The 16,627-nt window shown below is 39.8% G+C and overlaps 1 protein-coding gene across 1 annotated transcript in view; it reads left to right on the top strand.

Moving 5' to 3' along the window:
* The first annotated feature begins 831 nt into the window (after positions 1-831).
* Positions 832-16,627, top strand: part of chst8 (carbohydrate (N-acetylgalactosamine 4-0) sulfotransferase 8) — an 88,847-nt gene continuing 73,051 nt past the window's right edge. The window contains exon 1 of the mRNA XM_026927349.3: positions 832-1,270. The gene's annotated coding sequence lies outside the window, so the exon portion shown is untranslated. The remainder of the gene's footprint in view (positions 1,271-16,627) is intronic.

The raw sequence follows: 16,627 nt of genomic DNA, 5'->3' as shown, positions 1-16,627 counted from the left end.
TGTATGAAGAAAAACATCTTCAGATGAAGAAAAGGATTGCAGGATGCTAAATGATTACTGGATTAGGAGTCCAGCTAATCCTGTCATTGACCTTTGACCTCTGCTGCTCTGTATATCCCTCTAGTCATTAGCCTTATGACCCATGTTCAGGGATAATGTAGGATAACAACAGCAACAGACAAATAGATATATTATATGGCCAAAAGTTTGTGCACCTGACCATCACACCCTTATGTGCTTGTTGAAAATCCCATTCCAGATTTATTCTCTGTTATTACTGTTATAATAAGCTCCAATCTTCTCTTCTGGGAAGGCTTTGCACTAGATTTTGGAGCGTGGCTGTGGGGATTTGTGTTTATTCAGCCATAAGAGCATTAGTGAGATCAGACACTGATGTTGGGATGTTGAGGAGGACTGGTGCACAGTCGGTGTTCCAGTTCATCCCAAAGGTGTTCAGTGGGGTTGAGGTCAGGGCTCTGTGCAGGACCCTCGAGTTCTTCATGGAGCTCGCTTTGTGCACAGACGCACTGTCATGCTGGAAAAGGTTTGGGTTTCTTAGCTCCAGTGAAGGGAATTTGTTAAAAATGCTACAGCATACAGAGACATTCTATACAATTGTGTGCTTTCAACTTTGTGGTAACAGTTTGGGGAAGAATCACATATGGGTGTGATGGTCAGGTGTCCACATACTTTTGGTCATGTAGGATAGATAGATAGATAGATGGATAGAGTCCCTCTTCCGTTTTTTTCCAAAATGGTTATGATAGTTTATGATAGAGAGAGAGGGAGAGAGGGAGAGAGAGAGAGAGAGATGAATAAAGATGGCCGCGCTCGCGCCAGCCCCGCTGAGCTGCTGTGTGAGTTGTGTGTTTTGGTGGTGCATGTTGTTGGCTGTCAGTGTTCCGAGCAAGCTGAGCCGGATCGCTTGTTCCACAGAAGAGCAGTTTTTCCTCCACACCGGGTTTCTCATTAGTCGGGATCAGAGGAGGGAGAGTCGCGCGTGTCCCAGGTAGCGGAGCGCAGGGCGGGGAGGCGCGCGCGGGAGCTCCGGTGGCCGCAGAGGGACTCGGTTCAGTTCTCACAGGAACACGCTCATCTCCGCGCTTTGTGGAATAAATAAACCAGAGAAACCGCAACTACTAATCAGGACAGAAGGGAATTTACCATCACATCTGCTTCCTGCTTTCCCGGAAGCCGGTTACGCGAGGCGTCGATCCCGGACAGCGCGCGCACCAGCTCGAGCCCGCAGCCCGGCATTCACACCTCTCAGGTAAAGCTGTGTGTTTCTGCAGCAGGAATGATGATGTCACAAGTCTCCTCATCTATACTGAGACTTTATTATAAGCTTTATTATAAGCCCTGACATAGTCGGTTTGTTCATTCCTCTTAGCATATAACCTGCTCATCTCAGCCCTCATAGTTCTAACAGACTTTAATAATGCAAACCTGAGAAACACACAAAACACGTGGGTTAAGGTTCAGCTGGGCAGAAGCACAGCAGAGCTCAAACATCTCATGCTTTCTATCACAGGTTCCCCGTCGTGGTCCTGAAGAACCTCCTGTCCTGCACATCTTAGGCTTTTCCCTGCATTGATGTGGGAGTGTTAGAGCAGGGAAACCACTCAAATTCTGCAGTTTCCCTCAGGATCAAGAAAGTTTCTATCTATCTATCTATCTATCTATCTGTCTGTCTGTCTGTCTAAAATGTGCAGGACAGGAGTTTTCTCCAGGATCGAGGTTGTGCTCCTGTATAATTTAATGGAAACGCATAACTTTTCTAATCCAATACAATATCTGTGAAAGCCATTTTGGATGTGATGAATCCAAATGCATGCGATTCTTAATAAAGTTTCGCTCACATCGAAAGCATTTCAGAAGCACTTTTAATAAGCCACACCTCTCAGAGATCAGATACAATCCCATTTTAATAAAAGTTACAGTCCAGATTAACTTCATGTGATGCTCCATTCAGGCACCTGAAAAGACTATTAAAGGAAAACCCCAGCCTGAAACACATTAAATATGTTTTATACTGAAAAATTTGCAATTTGCATAGAGATTTTGTTTCTCATTTCTTAGTTAGTGCTGTATTCTTGTTATTCCTGTGAGAAGTTAGTGGGTATGTGTGGCGATGACATCACAGGGGGGCATTGCTAGCATAGTTACAATGGAATTTAATAGGAGAACTATTTCAACCATCTCAAAGACTCAGATTTTGCTGTAAGCTTTTAACAACAAAAGAATGAGAGCTTCTTTTCTCACTGACCATATCATCATATCAAAGAGAAATCCAATGTAGAAGTAATAGAGAAATTGGTGCAAATGTTGGATTCAAAGTCCCAGAATGCAGTGCAGCTATACAATGCAGTTGAGTGGAGTTATAGCAGAGACTCGGCTCAGCTAGTTAGCAGTCTACAAACTGATGAGCGTGATGGTGTTGATATTAGCATATTAGCATGAAAGCTGGAGCTTTGCAGTGTACAGATGAAGAGGCGAGAGAGCTGGACAGACTACAACATTAAAGCGTTGCTGCATTGCTCTCTTTCCGTAGAGATGAGAGGACTAAATCCCACTGCACCACTAATATTAGGTAGTCGAATGGCATTGTGGGTAATGTAGGATACGGTTAACTAAAGTGAAAATAGACCAACATGTTAATGAAAGAAGTTTAAGCTAAAAAAAAAATGTTTCATTACAAAATAAATCCTGGACATTATTAAAGTCCACATGTTGATTAAAAAGTCATTCAGGATGATTGACTCAGCTGCATGATTTTTCCTCAGTTGCAGGCCACTGCAGAAAAAAGGCTACATGATTGGTTGCTACAGCTTGACATATTACTTTAGCCAATAAAAGTAGGCTACTATTTTTGTTCTTCTTCTTCTTTCAGCTGCTCCCATTAGGGGTCACCACAGCGGATCATTGGTCCGCATATCTGATTTGGCATAATTTTTACGCCAGATGCCCTTCCTGATGCAACCCCTCCCCTATTGTATCTGGGCTTGGGACTGACACTGGCAGTATACTCTCTCATGCAACCCCAGTGGCTGGGTATGTTCCCTGGCCAGGAATCGAACCTAGGCCATGGCACTGAGAGCGCAGAGGCCTAACCTCTAGTCCTTCAGGGACCCAATAACAGCAGGCTACTAATTCACATAATCAAGTCCTCCTTATTTCTAGAACCAGCACTGAACAAATTCTAGCAATGTGAAGCTCTCTGGGTTTTTTTTTTTAGATTAGCTGTCTCCCATAGGTGTTCAGTTGGGCCAAGGTCTGGTGAGCACTGAGTACAGCGCTTTGGATCAGCAGATGGCACTGTGTCTGGAAAACAGAGGGAGAAAAAGAGGTCAGGTTTCCTTCTTTTTCATCTCCTCCTGTGCAGGACTCTTAAAACTGTAACTCAAAATGAGGATGTGAGCAGCAGGTGCAGGATTTTGATCAACGGAGGTGCTGTATCACACTGAACATAATTATTGTAATTTATTACAGTAATATAGAGGAAAATATGTCTCGTAAAGGATTTATGTCTATTTACACAGGAAGCACCAAAAAGATGGTGGTTATATCTATATATAGCCTGTGCTGTACTTCTGCTTATGCCACAGTTAATTCTTAATTCTGATTGGTCAGAAAGACCGATTCTGATTGTAAGATTAATTTTCTGAAACAGCAGCTCTGACACTAGTGCCGCTGTACGACAAACCACAGGTTTATATTAATGCACTTATTCTAATATTCTTTCTATAGTAACAACTTACACAAGGACTTGTACGGTAGATGCTCCACATTAATGGATAAAAAAACAATCATGTGATTGCTGATATGGTGAAGCTTTTGTGAGGAGAGAAGTTTTCTTTGAGTCAAGCTGCATTTTGTAGGCTAATAATTTTAAGAGAGACAAAAAAGAGACTTAAATATATTTAATATATAATAATATATAATATATCAATATTATAATAATAATATATAATATATCAATATTTATGAGTGATAACAGAAACTTGTCTCGTGGATGTTCCGCAACATTAAATGTAACTATAAATGAATAAAAAAGTATTTCAGAAGTCATTCATTAATGAATAGAAATGTTAGCATTGACAGATTGCTGTGGTAAAAGAGAAATAAAACACTTGTGTACAATAAAAGATGTGCTTTTATTGGAAAATAATCAACTTCAGGGCTGAAAATAATTAACTTCAGGGTGGTAACACCACCCAGTCATGTTTTCGTCCTTATTTAATTAATCTGCCTCATTAGGTAATAGGTGTCATTAATTATACCCCTTTTATTGTTTGGAATTTTAATTAGAAACTGAAACTAAAAATGTATATTAATGGCCCTAAATAAGTCAAAATGACAAAAAAAATAAACTTTATTTTTAACTAAATGCAATGATTAATGACACAGTTTTGAAGGATTAAAGCAAAAAAAGAAGAATATCAGAGCAAAAACACCAACTACTTAACTATGTACTACAAATTCTAAACAGGGACAGATTTAATAATGTGATTTTAAAATACTTTAATAGATTTTCTAGCAGCAATTCTTTCAGACATTAATGATACTCAAAATATCTGTTCCCATGAAGGGAAAAAATTGGGAGATGCTGAAGGTAACAGTATGTTTATTTAATCAGTTTTACACATTTTCACGCTGTAGTGATATTGTACAAGTGAGAGTGAACAAAGCTGGAGGTAATGTGATGTTTATTTAATGAGTTTTACTATTTAATTAGTAGGCTACTTTAATTAGCAGCAATCTTGATTCCCTCAGGCTCAGTGCTGGTGTGATCAGACAAATAGCTCCTGGGTTCCTCACAAACAAACAGCACAAGCATTAACATCGAAAACAGTTCTTCCCTCACCACTGCATGTGGTTTTTTTAAACAAAAATTATGACACAAGTCTGTAAGTGGGCGCACTAAAGCAGTAGGAATGGCAGATTTTACTCTTTGTATTATATACAGTATGCAGTACAGTATATATTGTCACAGAGGAAAGGAGGCCACTCACACAAAGCTTCATGTCACTGGAATATAAAAGCAATACGGATTAGCCAGCTGAGGGTTCTTTCTCACACACAGCTGAGTGAAAAACCCCGAATTCATTCTGTCAACATGTGCAATGACAAGGATGTTCTGACAAAGAGTCAGGATAGTTCAAGATAGAAGCAGCAGTAGCTCAAATTCAGGAGTCCTGGTTCCTGGTTTAATGCGGGCAGCAGGAGATCACTGGTTAGGAGGCTGTGCTGGTGACTGAATTCCCAGAACCATAAAAGAGCCACCTGTAGGTTCTGTTACCGCTCAGATACTCAGCTCTGTGTTCCAGATTCTGAATCTGTAATCATTACCAAATAAAGAAAGGGAAAGTTTCTGTTTTTTAATGCCCTTAAACATGTCTTAGATAAGACTTAATCTTTATATAGAGATAGGAAAAAACATGAAGTTGCATGCCGTTATAGCAAAGTGGGCCCAACACAACATGAAGCAAATTTAACAACAACAACAAAAAAAAACACAGCTGATCATGTTACTCAGAAACTGCATTTTTTTAAAACTCTTAAAGTTAATATGTCAAAAATTGCAGCATGTTGTATTAATAAGAAAAACCACATTAAAGTTTCAGCTTTACCTCTGACTGATACAAAGCACTGACACTGGAGACTCCTTCCAAAAAGTGTTAATAAACATCTCCCCATAGAAAACCTCAGCATACCAATGACATGTGTTTAATCTATTTATGTAGAGCATCTATTATACAAGTCCCTGTGAAAGTTGTTACTATAGAAATGATAACATATTGGAACGCGCATATTAATGGAAAAGTTGATAGGTTTCTCAGTGTTGTCATGCCCCAGCCAAGGTCTGTTTCAGCAGAAGCCTATATTATACAAAAGAGTTGTTTGTACATCCTAATTATAGAGGCTGATAATGTAAAAACTGTCCATCAGAATGATTTTGGTGGCCAGCAGGGAACATATGTAACTAAATGGTGCATAAATGGACGTCTGCTAAGAAAAGGGTTAGTGTGTGTATGGCTCCTATTTTGAGGAAAAGTTGAAGACTAACCTTCATCATTGTAAACGTGCAAATAATATTAGTGTTGTCATGGTTACACTTAGTTATAGTCCTACTGATATCTCTGTTCTAAATGACTACTTAGAGTTTCCTATTTTAACTGGGTTTATACAACAATGTACACTTAGAGCACAAAGTCTTACCTCAGTTAGTCGACAGCTTTGACCATGTGCCCAAATTTTTAAGGGTGTTCCACACTCAGGAACAATTCTGAGCTTATTTGGTGGAAGGGATGAAAATCACGGGTTGGCTTTCGCCTAGAAAAATACCTTCTGAACTGTGGATTGATTACACAATTCGATCTGTCACTATTGAGCAAGCAGGTTTACAAAATGGTAAGAACTGGGTTGACCAGTTTGCTTTTTTTTTATAATTTTCCTTTGGTACCAACACTTGGAGGTGCAGTGGTGCAGCAAGTAGCATTGGCACCTCACAGCCCCAGTGTCCCTTGTTCGATCCTGAGCTCGGGTTACTGTCTGTACAGAGTTTCTGTGCATGTTCTCCCCATGTCAACTTAGACGTCTTCTGGGTTTTCTGGTTTCCTCCCATATACCAAGGACATGCCAGTAGGTGGATTGGCTAAGATAAATTGCACCTATGAGTAAATGTGTGTGTATGTTGCCCTGCGATCGACTGGTGTCCCATCCAAGGTGTACTCCCCTCTCATGCCCAGTGTTCCTGCGATAGGCTCCAGATACACTGTGACTCTGACCATGCTGGTGCAGTTACTGAAAGAGAGTGGGTACCAACACTCAACCAATGAAGTCCACTGCTTCTTGGATGCTTTGTACAGGAAGACTTGCTATCCTTATATAAGGACACTTTTATCCATGCAGGCTGATACAAGACATACATTTTTCCACCACAAAGGTGTAAGGGGACAGCTGGCGCGGCCTCGTGCCATCACCAGAGGGAGGCAGAGAGCACATTCTTAATTATAATCAGTGGAAATTGGCTCCACCTGTGCCTGGATCTATTTAAGGAGAGCTCTCGGCTCACTCAGTGCTCAGTCTTGCTTCAGCCTTGCTACATCGTGGTGGCTCAATTCTCAGCTGCTAGTAGGCTCCTGGGTACGGCATGATCATTTTTTTGGCTTCTCTAGCCAACTCATTGAGCTCCCTGAAGCGCTCATTGTAAATCTGTTTATTTGTTTTTGAAAAAGTAATCTTGTATTACAAAAGGTGAGCTAATTAGTGCTCAGTGAAACTCAGTGGCTTTATATATCAGTAAGATGTATAAAGTAACTATTTACCTGCCATCACAGACATTGAAACAGGAGGTACTGTGACAAGTTGAGCCGTACGGTGCTGAGAGAAGATAACTTCCACACGGGCTACGGATCGCACCACGGTTCAGTGGATGCGATCCGCAGACCACAGTTTTCAGGAAGACTAGGGAACAGTTCTCTGAACCATGCACAGGCTCGAAAACAGCTTTCATATTTCACCAAATGTACCAAACGCTAAACCACAAGTGACCTAAGATTGTGGTTAAGGTATTCCTTAAACCACATCTTAACCAATCTGATCTCTCCAACTACCTGCCAAACCCCAACATGCCTTTTCTATTTAAGATTTTGGAACAATGTTGTTGCCCATCAGCTTTGTTCTTTTCTGTGTAGTAGTATTGAGCAGGATGTATTTCAGTCTGGTTTTCAGAAGCAGAACTGAATCGGTGCTGGCTGAAGTGCTCAGTGATCGAGTGTTTGCCTCAGATTGTGGCTATTTTTCTTGGACATCATGGACCAAGTTTTACAGGACATGCTGGAAAACACAGCTGGGTTAGACAGACAGGGTCTTGGTTTAGATCACATTTGACAGAGCATTTCCTGTTTGTTAGCATGACCGACATGCAGGTTAATAGGGTCCAATGAGGAACAGGCCATTGCTGTCATCTGGCTTCTAGTCAAGACCATTTCTATCATCAAGCACTACTACAGCTTTACCCCAATGACATAAAACATGAAAAAATCTATATTGTTTTATATTGCCTTTGCATTATCTTTGTAGAGCATCTGAAATCTACCCCTGTGCACGTGTGTGTTTATAACCCATATAGAAAAATGAGAAACAGATCTGTGAAGCATCTCTTCACACACACACGCACTCTCAACATGTCCTTGAGACGATGTGATGACATTTTCTGAGAAATGCTCAGCTGGATATAACACACGCAAAAAAAAAAGTCCCTTGAGCTGCCTGCACCTGGCAACCGAGAGCGAAGTGACAGTGACATCCCTGTGAATGCTAAATCAAAGGCACTGCGCTTGGTTAGGCATGCTAATGCAGACTAGACGTAACCTCGCAGGCTTAGATGTTTTATTAATGCCGTGCTGGTTAGCATGCTGTCTGTATATTATACACAGTATATATTTACATGTATTTTCACAAAATATAGAATATACAGACCACAGGACATGCAGTTAGTGCACAGTTAGCTGTGTGATATAAGTGATAAGAAAGCTTATCGAGTGCATTCAGAGGAAGAGAATGCAGTGTAAAATGCAAAAAGCTGCAGCTTGGGCTCAAGTTATCTTGGTATTAGCCAGATCTTTTGTTCAAACCACACACAACTTACGGTTCTGCCATTTGTCCCTTTGCATGATTTGTACTTAGAGCTGATGGTGTTTGCTTAGGCTCTTTACTTCTAGTATCCTCCAAATACAATTCGAAGAAAAGAAAATAACTCAACCTTGTTCATGTTTATTACACTTTTTATAATATTTCACGTTTAAATAATTTAGCCTAAATGGAGGCTAAGTGTAAGCATTCGACATAGCAGTCAACTATGCTATGGTTATGAGTTTACAGTTTGGGCTTGACAGAAATCAACCTCAGCATCTACTTTATATCTTGTTTTGCTGTTGTTTTTGGTTCCACCAAAGTAAAAAAGCCATTTATTAACCATGAGATTTATTAAGAGAGGGCGTCTCCCTGTGCCATTTATACCAGTCAGTTGGCTAAATCTTACTATCACTGGCAGACTATTGATAAAGACAAGGATTGTTTCTAAGCAAATCATATCTGACATTAGCTATATCTTCTGATAACACTAGCTAGATAAGATGGCTAACTGTCTTTAATGCTAATTCAACTTCAGCAATTCAAGTTTTCATCAATTCCAGTTATTACAGTCTTGATGATTCATACTTATGCTGTTGATCAATCAAATGGATGTCTTATACCATTAAAGTGGATAAATTGGTTACATCTAGAGCTCACTGATGAAAACTGACCAAAAACCTTGGCAGCAAAACACTACAGTAGTTTTTCTTCCCATACTTCCCATATTATATTCCTCCTAATCTCAGTGAGTGTGTGGACATTGTGTCTGATCTGTGAAGACAAAAGTATAAGTATATATTGCCATGTTCAGTGTGGGTATTTGGGACGAAAAGACAATATGGCGATGTTTTTCTTGTAAGTGTGTATACGCAGAGTAGAGGTGTGTATAAAGGTGTGTGTGTGTGTGTATCTTTTATATTTGGATTTATGTATAAGTGCCATCATAGCTGTAGGCAGGGTGGAGTGAGAAAGAGCTGCATGTGATTTTTCATTATTATTTCATAAATTCCTAAAAAGGCTCAGGGCTACTTGGGGGTCAGTGCTGAAGGAGAAGAAAGAACCATCTCTGCTTTTGCTTGCCTTCTCCTGCGTGATCTCTCACTAGCTCCCTTCCCCGCTTCACCCTCTCTCCCTTTCCAAGTAAACACACTTTCAACTGTCTCCATTCAAATCAGTGCGTTTCTGCCATTCTGCCAACTTTTTATTATATGCATAGAGCAGCTGAGTTCCACATGCCTAGAGCAGCCTGTAACCTCAAATAAATGTGCGATTTAATTTGATTCTATTAGTGTAAATAAAGAGCAGAGGTGTGTCGCTCATACCATTTTCTCTGCACGTGTTGAATGATGGGAATTATGAGTTTGAACTTATGATTACTGGTCCAAGCCCTGAAAGTGCAGGCAGCCAAAATTAAAATCATTTATTCTCCTTCAGTAGCTACTTTATCCTGGTCAGGGTCACTGTGGATCCAAAGCTGATCTCAGGAACACTGGGTGTGGTCTTCTTATAATTACAAATGGCAGTGGAATCTATGGTAGCACATTGACATAGTTTTGATGAAATTTGGCACACTGGTTTACGATGGTCCAAAAATTCTTTTCACTCATTATTGGTTGAAGATGTCACAGGCGGCAAGGCTATATTTCAGCAGTGCTTTGTTAGGTACTTTTTAATTTCATGCCCTAATACCATTACAAAATTTGCATGATTTCACCACTGGGGGGAGGGTGTGTGTGTGTGATATAATTAAAATTAACTTCATAACATTTGGACTGTTTGAACAACTGTGGACTTTACTGTTCATCGCTAAAAAGAGGCACTGCTGGAAACAGGATATAAGTCCATGTCTCAGCAAAAATTTTAGGTATTGACAATTTGTATATACAGTATGTTTGGTAACATACACTGACATTAACAAACATCTTTCTTGTTCTTGGGTTGCTTAATTTCCTCATTGCACCATCCATTGCAAAATGGTTAGACCCCTTACTCACTGCTTTCAGCTATATTTTTTGTTCCTTTTGCTCATGTGCTATACAAGGGCAATATAGAATGTAGTATGTGTTACATTCTACATTCTGCACACAACTGTAGATTTGTGGCTCTGTAGTATTTTATTTTTTCAAAAAGTAGGGTATTTGGCACAAGCCCACATTGTTTTTGCTTCTTAAATACCAAATACAATCTGTCTTTTCAGGCCTCTGATTTGTTGCCCTTTTCTTGCATCTCTTGTGACACACTGCTTTTCTCCTACTTACAATTTTCTACAGATACATTTCTTGCATGTCTGCACACAAAAATTTGCTCAGTCACTATCAGAATTCAGGAATTCATCTACAGACTGGAAATCACTCTTTGAAAATCACACAACATTAAAGTGCAGCAGAGGGAACATGATTAAGACACAAGATGAAAGGGGAATGGTAGCAAAGGTGATCAGAACTGAGTGCCAAAGGAGTGAGAACATTTTTCACATTTTGTTTACAATAATCTCTGCCAAAGTTGTTGATATGTCCGGTATGATTTGACTAGCACAGATGATAATTTCCCTAAAGGTAAGCAGACAGTGTCACTGGTTTCACTGCAGAGGCATAAACAGTGTAGCAAATGTGAGCCACAGTGAGTGTTTTTTCATAGGACACATCTGGATCATTGTCCAATTGTCCAATTTCTTATGTCTAATCTGTCCCTATAGTTCAATATAGAGGTGACGGGATCTAAAACCAGAGCACAGAGGAGACATGGAGAAAACTAAGATACAGCTAGGAGACAGTCAAACTAAGTGTGCGTACAAAAGGGAGCTCTACTCCATGTTGGCTAAAAACTGCAAAGTGTATTGTATGTGTTCTGCATACATAAGCCACATTGTTTGAACACCAACCTATTTCTGTGCATTATGGGATTTGGGATGCTGGGGATGTTCTACACTGTGCTTTAAGACATGATTAAAAAATCGCAAAACTCTAAAACTTGCACTCTGTACTGTATGGTGAATAGATGTGGATTTGGGCATCTGGGCACCTCGTTTATAAAACCTCATACATATTTAAATGTGGGGTGTCCCATTCATGTTTGAATGAGAGTGTTGGAGAGAAAAGCAAAAAGAGGAATGTTGAGAATATGAATGCGAAGTTGTCAGAAATCGAGACAAAAGGGCACAGTTACCTCTATCTAAAACTTGATAAATAAAAGAAATAAAAGGGATTATGTCTGAAATACCAATGACATAAAAAAGCTCGGTAAACATATACCTTTTCACTGGCCTCAGCTATTCACATTCAACGCATGATGTCCTCGCATACGTAGTCTCACAGTGTGAAGATTACACTCATCTGGTGGGTAGATGTGAACGAGTTGTTGGTTAGGGGGAGATAAGGACTGGGAGCCCATTCTGCTATGCCATGCTGTGGAGCACAGTATATGCCCTTGCAATCCAGCAGACTGTTTCTGGTTGGTGTAGGAGTCTCTCACCTGAAGCAGTGTCCCACCTGAAGCGGTCTCCCACTGTCACATCCACACAATGCCATCGCACTTTAAGCAGGCCAGTAGTGCAGTCTGAATGCGTGAGAGAGTGCACATCTTTGTAGTGTCTCTCCTCTGTTCTGTGTGGGTTTGGGAATAAAAGTGTCTTATTCGTTTTTTGAATTACATTGCTTTTAATTGACGAAATTCTGACTAGGCTCCCCTATAGCAACATGAGTTCAGTCATTTGCTCAGATTACATTTGGGAAACGACATAACTGCAAATTGCGCTTTGATGTTGGCCTTCACTCACCATGTAAAGAACCTCTGATGTGCTGACTTGTCAGTTTAATTATGCCAACCAATATGGCTGACATGATAGAGCTTAAAGATGGCTGGGATATTCCTGACTCATCCAAGGGCTGCTAAGATCTGTAAGTGGACAGTTATTGCGCATTAGTCTCTCTGAACCTGGGCCCTACTCAGCACATAGTTCCAAGAGAAAGGCTCTAGGATATTTAAATCAGCTCATTAGCCAGCCATCATGGCAAGGAAATCTTTGTGGTGTCTAAAAAACCTGTTCTTGCCTTATTGTTCAGTTGACGTGGTCTTCTAACAATACCAAAAACGCCATTGTGGTATAGTCATCTTTCTATAGTCTATTTACATCATTATTTAGCCTATTAATAGATCTGTAAATATATGCAATTATTTCACAGCTGTTTGCAGCCTGCAATTACCCACAATTAATACCAATACATAACAATACATACTGTTTTTTTCGGATAAGAGTTAATTGGAGCAATAAATATCAATACGTATAAACAGACTAATTACGCAATCTACACAAATAAACTCATAAAAATGCTAAGCTTTATTTATTATGTTGTGCTTTTATTATGATGTTATGCTTCTCATGTCCATGTAGTCTGTATGCTGTTATTATGGAGCGGCATAATTTGATATGAAGTGTAACGTATGAGAGTGGTGATCTACACATTTAGCTGTAATTCTCTGCGTATCCACAGGGTGTCACACAGACAGCTAATTCCTGCTGTTTCTAAAATGTTGTGGGTGGCTCTACGCATGGGTCAAAGCTAAAGTAAATATATACGCTCAATTTCTCTCCAGGTATTTCTTTATAAGTCCCGGTTTCTGCGTAGGAGGTTGCGTACGCACATTTCAGCCATATTTTTGTGTATACGCACTCTTTATAAATGAGGCCCCAGATAATAAAACAAGGAAATAGGCAACTACACAAAATTCACGACAGTAGGAAGATGCTCTACAAACAGAAGTGTGTACAAAGGTTAGCCAGATACAGAGTAATTATGATGGAAAGGTGTGAATGACGGTCAGGGAAGCTTTTTGGGTGAACCTGAAAAAGCAAGAAACAGGAAGTATCCATGACACAAAGATTGTCATTGTCTAATTAATTACTGTTGCACTATACTGTATATACATGTCATGACATCATACAGTGATCTATATCTAGTGATGTATAGATATAAATCCAAGTAAATAAAGTAAAAAATACTCTATTTAGTCTTCCTTTACATTTAACAACAAACCTCACCTCATCTCAAGCTGATTTTAGACTATGCAATTCCAGCTGTGTTTTATAATCATTACCTATCAACTGTACGAGATGATCCCAATAAGAATTCTGCAACCGACAGTGTGATAACCTGTTCTTCATGACTGATTAAATGATGAAGATAGCTACTATGTTCTGCCATACTGGCGTGCACAGCAGCTCAGCACAGGTTTGTAGCTCTTCAACTGGAAAGCATCAAAATAGTTTCACGTTGTCGTAACTCAAAGAACGGGGCATCTGCATGCTAATTAGCTAGCTACACACCTGGAAGCTGTAATTCATCCTCTATTTCTTTCCATGTTGTGTACCTGTATGTCCTGTCATGAGATATCCGTGATGAGACATTATAGAGACATTCTGTTTGCTGCTGCAATTATGTAACAAATATAAAATTTTTGCATTTTGCTATTGCCACTCCCATGTTTGTAGCTGTCCCGTGAGTTTTGTGTAATCATATGATGTCCTCCTATTGGTAGATTTTAGACGAGTGTTGTAGCAGCGCTCACAGTCTGAGATGTTAAGTAAAATTTTCTGGCACTGCCAGAACTTTAGTCACAGCTGCACTAAATCGCCCAATAATCAACATGTGACATGCATTCTAGGACCACCAATCTCTACACATGAACAAAGATTATACTTTACAACATGCGATTGTGCCTGCTACAGCTAAATCGGGCTGGATATCGTACAGTGTTCAGCCGTCTTCACAGGATCCTATTTTCAGTGCTACTGAGCCTCTGACCCTGTTTTGATCTCCAAATATCAGGGCAGTGCAGCAATAACGCTGGTGTCACCTATTGTTCCTTTGAATAAGCGGAGCAGGAAAACATTGGCCATGTCCAATAAAGCCTTGTCTGAAGGAAAATAACATGGCTGTGTCTCAGATTCCAACGGAAATCTGCTTTGAGAGCATAAACCTGAGCCACGTGATGTGATGTCTGTTGGCTTCAGGTTGCATAAGCTTTAATATTTTGATAGTCAGGGCTCACATGAAAGTGACTTTCTCAGGGAGGAAAAGTGTTCAGTTTGGGTGCTTGAGGTGCTGTGTAAAAGTGCTGTCACACAGGAGCATTTGATTCGAAGCTTATTAAAGGAGGCATCATGAGCTCTTTGGAGTTTGAACTAATTTTTTGTTAATAAATATAGAAAACAAATAAATACTCTACCTTGAATTTGGTCATTGCAGAAATGATAGACAACTTAAACTCCTGAGTTTGAGAGCATTAATTGTATTTCTAGATTGAGCAAGTCCAATATTCATGCTGTTGGCCTGGATCATTATTTTGTGCAAACTGATGGCATGTAAATCCCAATTAAGTCCATTTCAGTTCCAGGTTGTAGCACTACAGAATGTAGCATTACAACCTGAACATTTCTTCCTCACGTTGTCTCAGGGATGTTTTCCTTCCCTCTGCCGCACTTGTCACACTGTCGCAGTGTTGAGTAATGTGTGTGTTCATCCAGGTGTGATGATTACTGAATTATTCTGCATCCTGCATCTCTAAAGATGTTCACTTAAACACAGTTTTAGATCACGGCAGGAGTCAGAAGCGCCTGTGCCAACAGAGAATGAATTACATTCATCAGATTAAAAGCAGTAATTGCAGTGGTGAACATAATAATCTAAATTGTAATGTAATAAATGTAACAGCAGGTTTCTCCCATGAGTGTCGTATTCAATCAGACTGGAAAGTGAAATACTCAAAAGTGAGTGAGTGAGTGTTACACATAAACACACAGTGAAATCACAAGGGTATTGCTTAGACAGGGGTAACAAGTAACAGGTTCGATTCATAATAACCCTGACAACAGTTACAGGAAACAATAAACATATAAGGTACATGTTATAAGGAACAAACCGGAACAGAGTAGGTCTGATGAGTGGAAACTAAAGTGAAACAAGAACTTATTAATTGCTCTTTCACTCTGTTCAGAGAGTTTTATAGAGAGATGTGAGGTGTATATTCCCCTTGAAACTTTGCACAGTCCATTTCATATAATTGTTTTGCAGCATTTCAATTATTTTAATTTCTCTCTTAAATTTAATTCGATTTTCACATTCTGATGCCCTCATGGGACAGACTGGTGTGTGTGTGTGTGTGTTGTGTGTGTGTGTGTGTGTGTGTGTGTGTGTGTGTGTGTGTGTGTGTTGCAGCACTATTAAAATGGATTAATGTGAGAGATGCAGACAAAGTCCGCCTCAATTAAACAATCAATGGCCCGTCTGCCTGGAGAGGAACGGGCTTATGTATCGCTTTCATCTACACACATACACACACTCACACAGGCCTGGTTGGGCAATTACAGCATCTCTGAATTGCCAAAATGTAAATTGAGTACAGGTGGGACCTCAGCATCCACTTCCAAGTAAATCATTTTTGAAGCACTAGCTGTCAGTCCAAAATGATTGACAGTCCAGTTTTCTCAATGGCTCATTCAGACTCACCTGAGTGTATTCATGGACGTCCTGAAAATCAGGGAGTCTAACATTCAGGGAGATGCAGGACAGTAATGTCAAACATCAGCCATAATGTTCTCATGCAGTCACCTCCTGTTTATATCGAACACTTTTCCTTGCTGCTTTTCCTAAAAGGGTGCTTCATCACAGTGTACTACTTAAATCCAGTCCAGGGATTAGGAGCCTGGGTGGAATGGGAGCAATAAGGTAGATGTTTTTCTAAGATTTTCTGTGATTTAAACCTGCTCAAACACACTCACCAAAGCTGGTCTTGAACTAACGGCCAAATTTCCCAAAAGCACAAATATCATCGTTAAATGGTAGAGCAAGCATGACACTTAATACTCTCCCTCTGTTAACATCAGTTCTGTAAATAGTGCACTTTAATCATCTTTAATATTAACACTGGTGTTTATCTCACTTATTTCCTATCATAATTTTGCCAGCTGTAATATTTGTGTCAAGACCAA

Source organism: Pangasianodon hypophthalmus, chromosome 6, assembly GCF_027358585.1.
Source record: "Pangasianodon hypophthalmus isolate fPanHyp1 chromosome 6, fPanHyp1.pri, whole genome shotgun sequence".
NCBI classification, from domain to species: Eukaryota; Metazoa; Chordata; class Actinopteri; order Siluriformes; family Pangasiidae; genus Pangasianodon; species Pangasianodon hypophthalmus.
The sequence above is the reverse complement of the archived record's forward strand: the minus strand, read 5'-3'. Positions and strand labels throughout refer to the sequence as shown.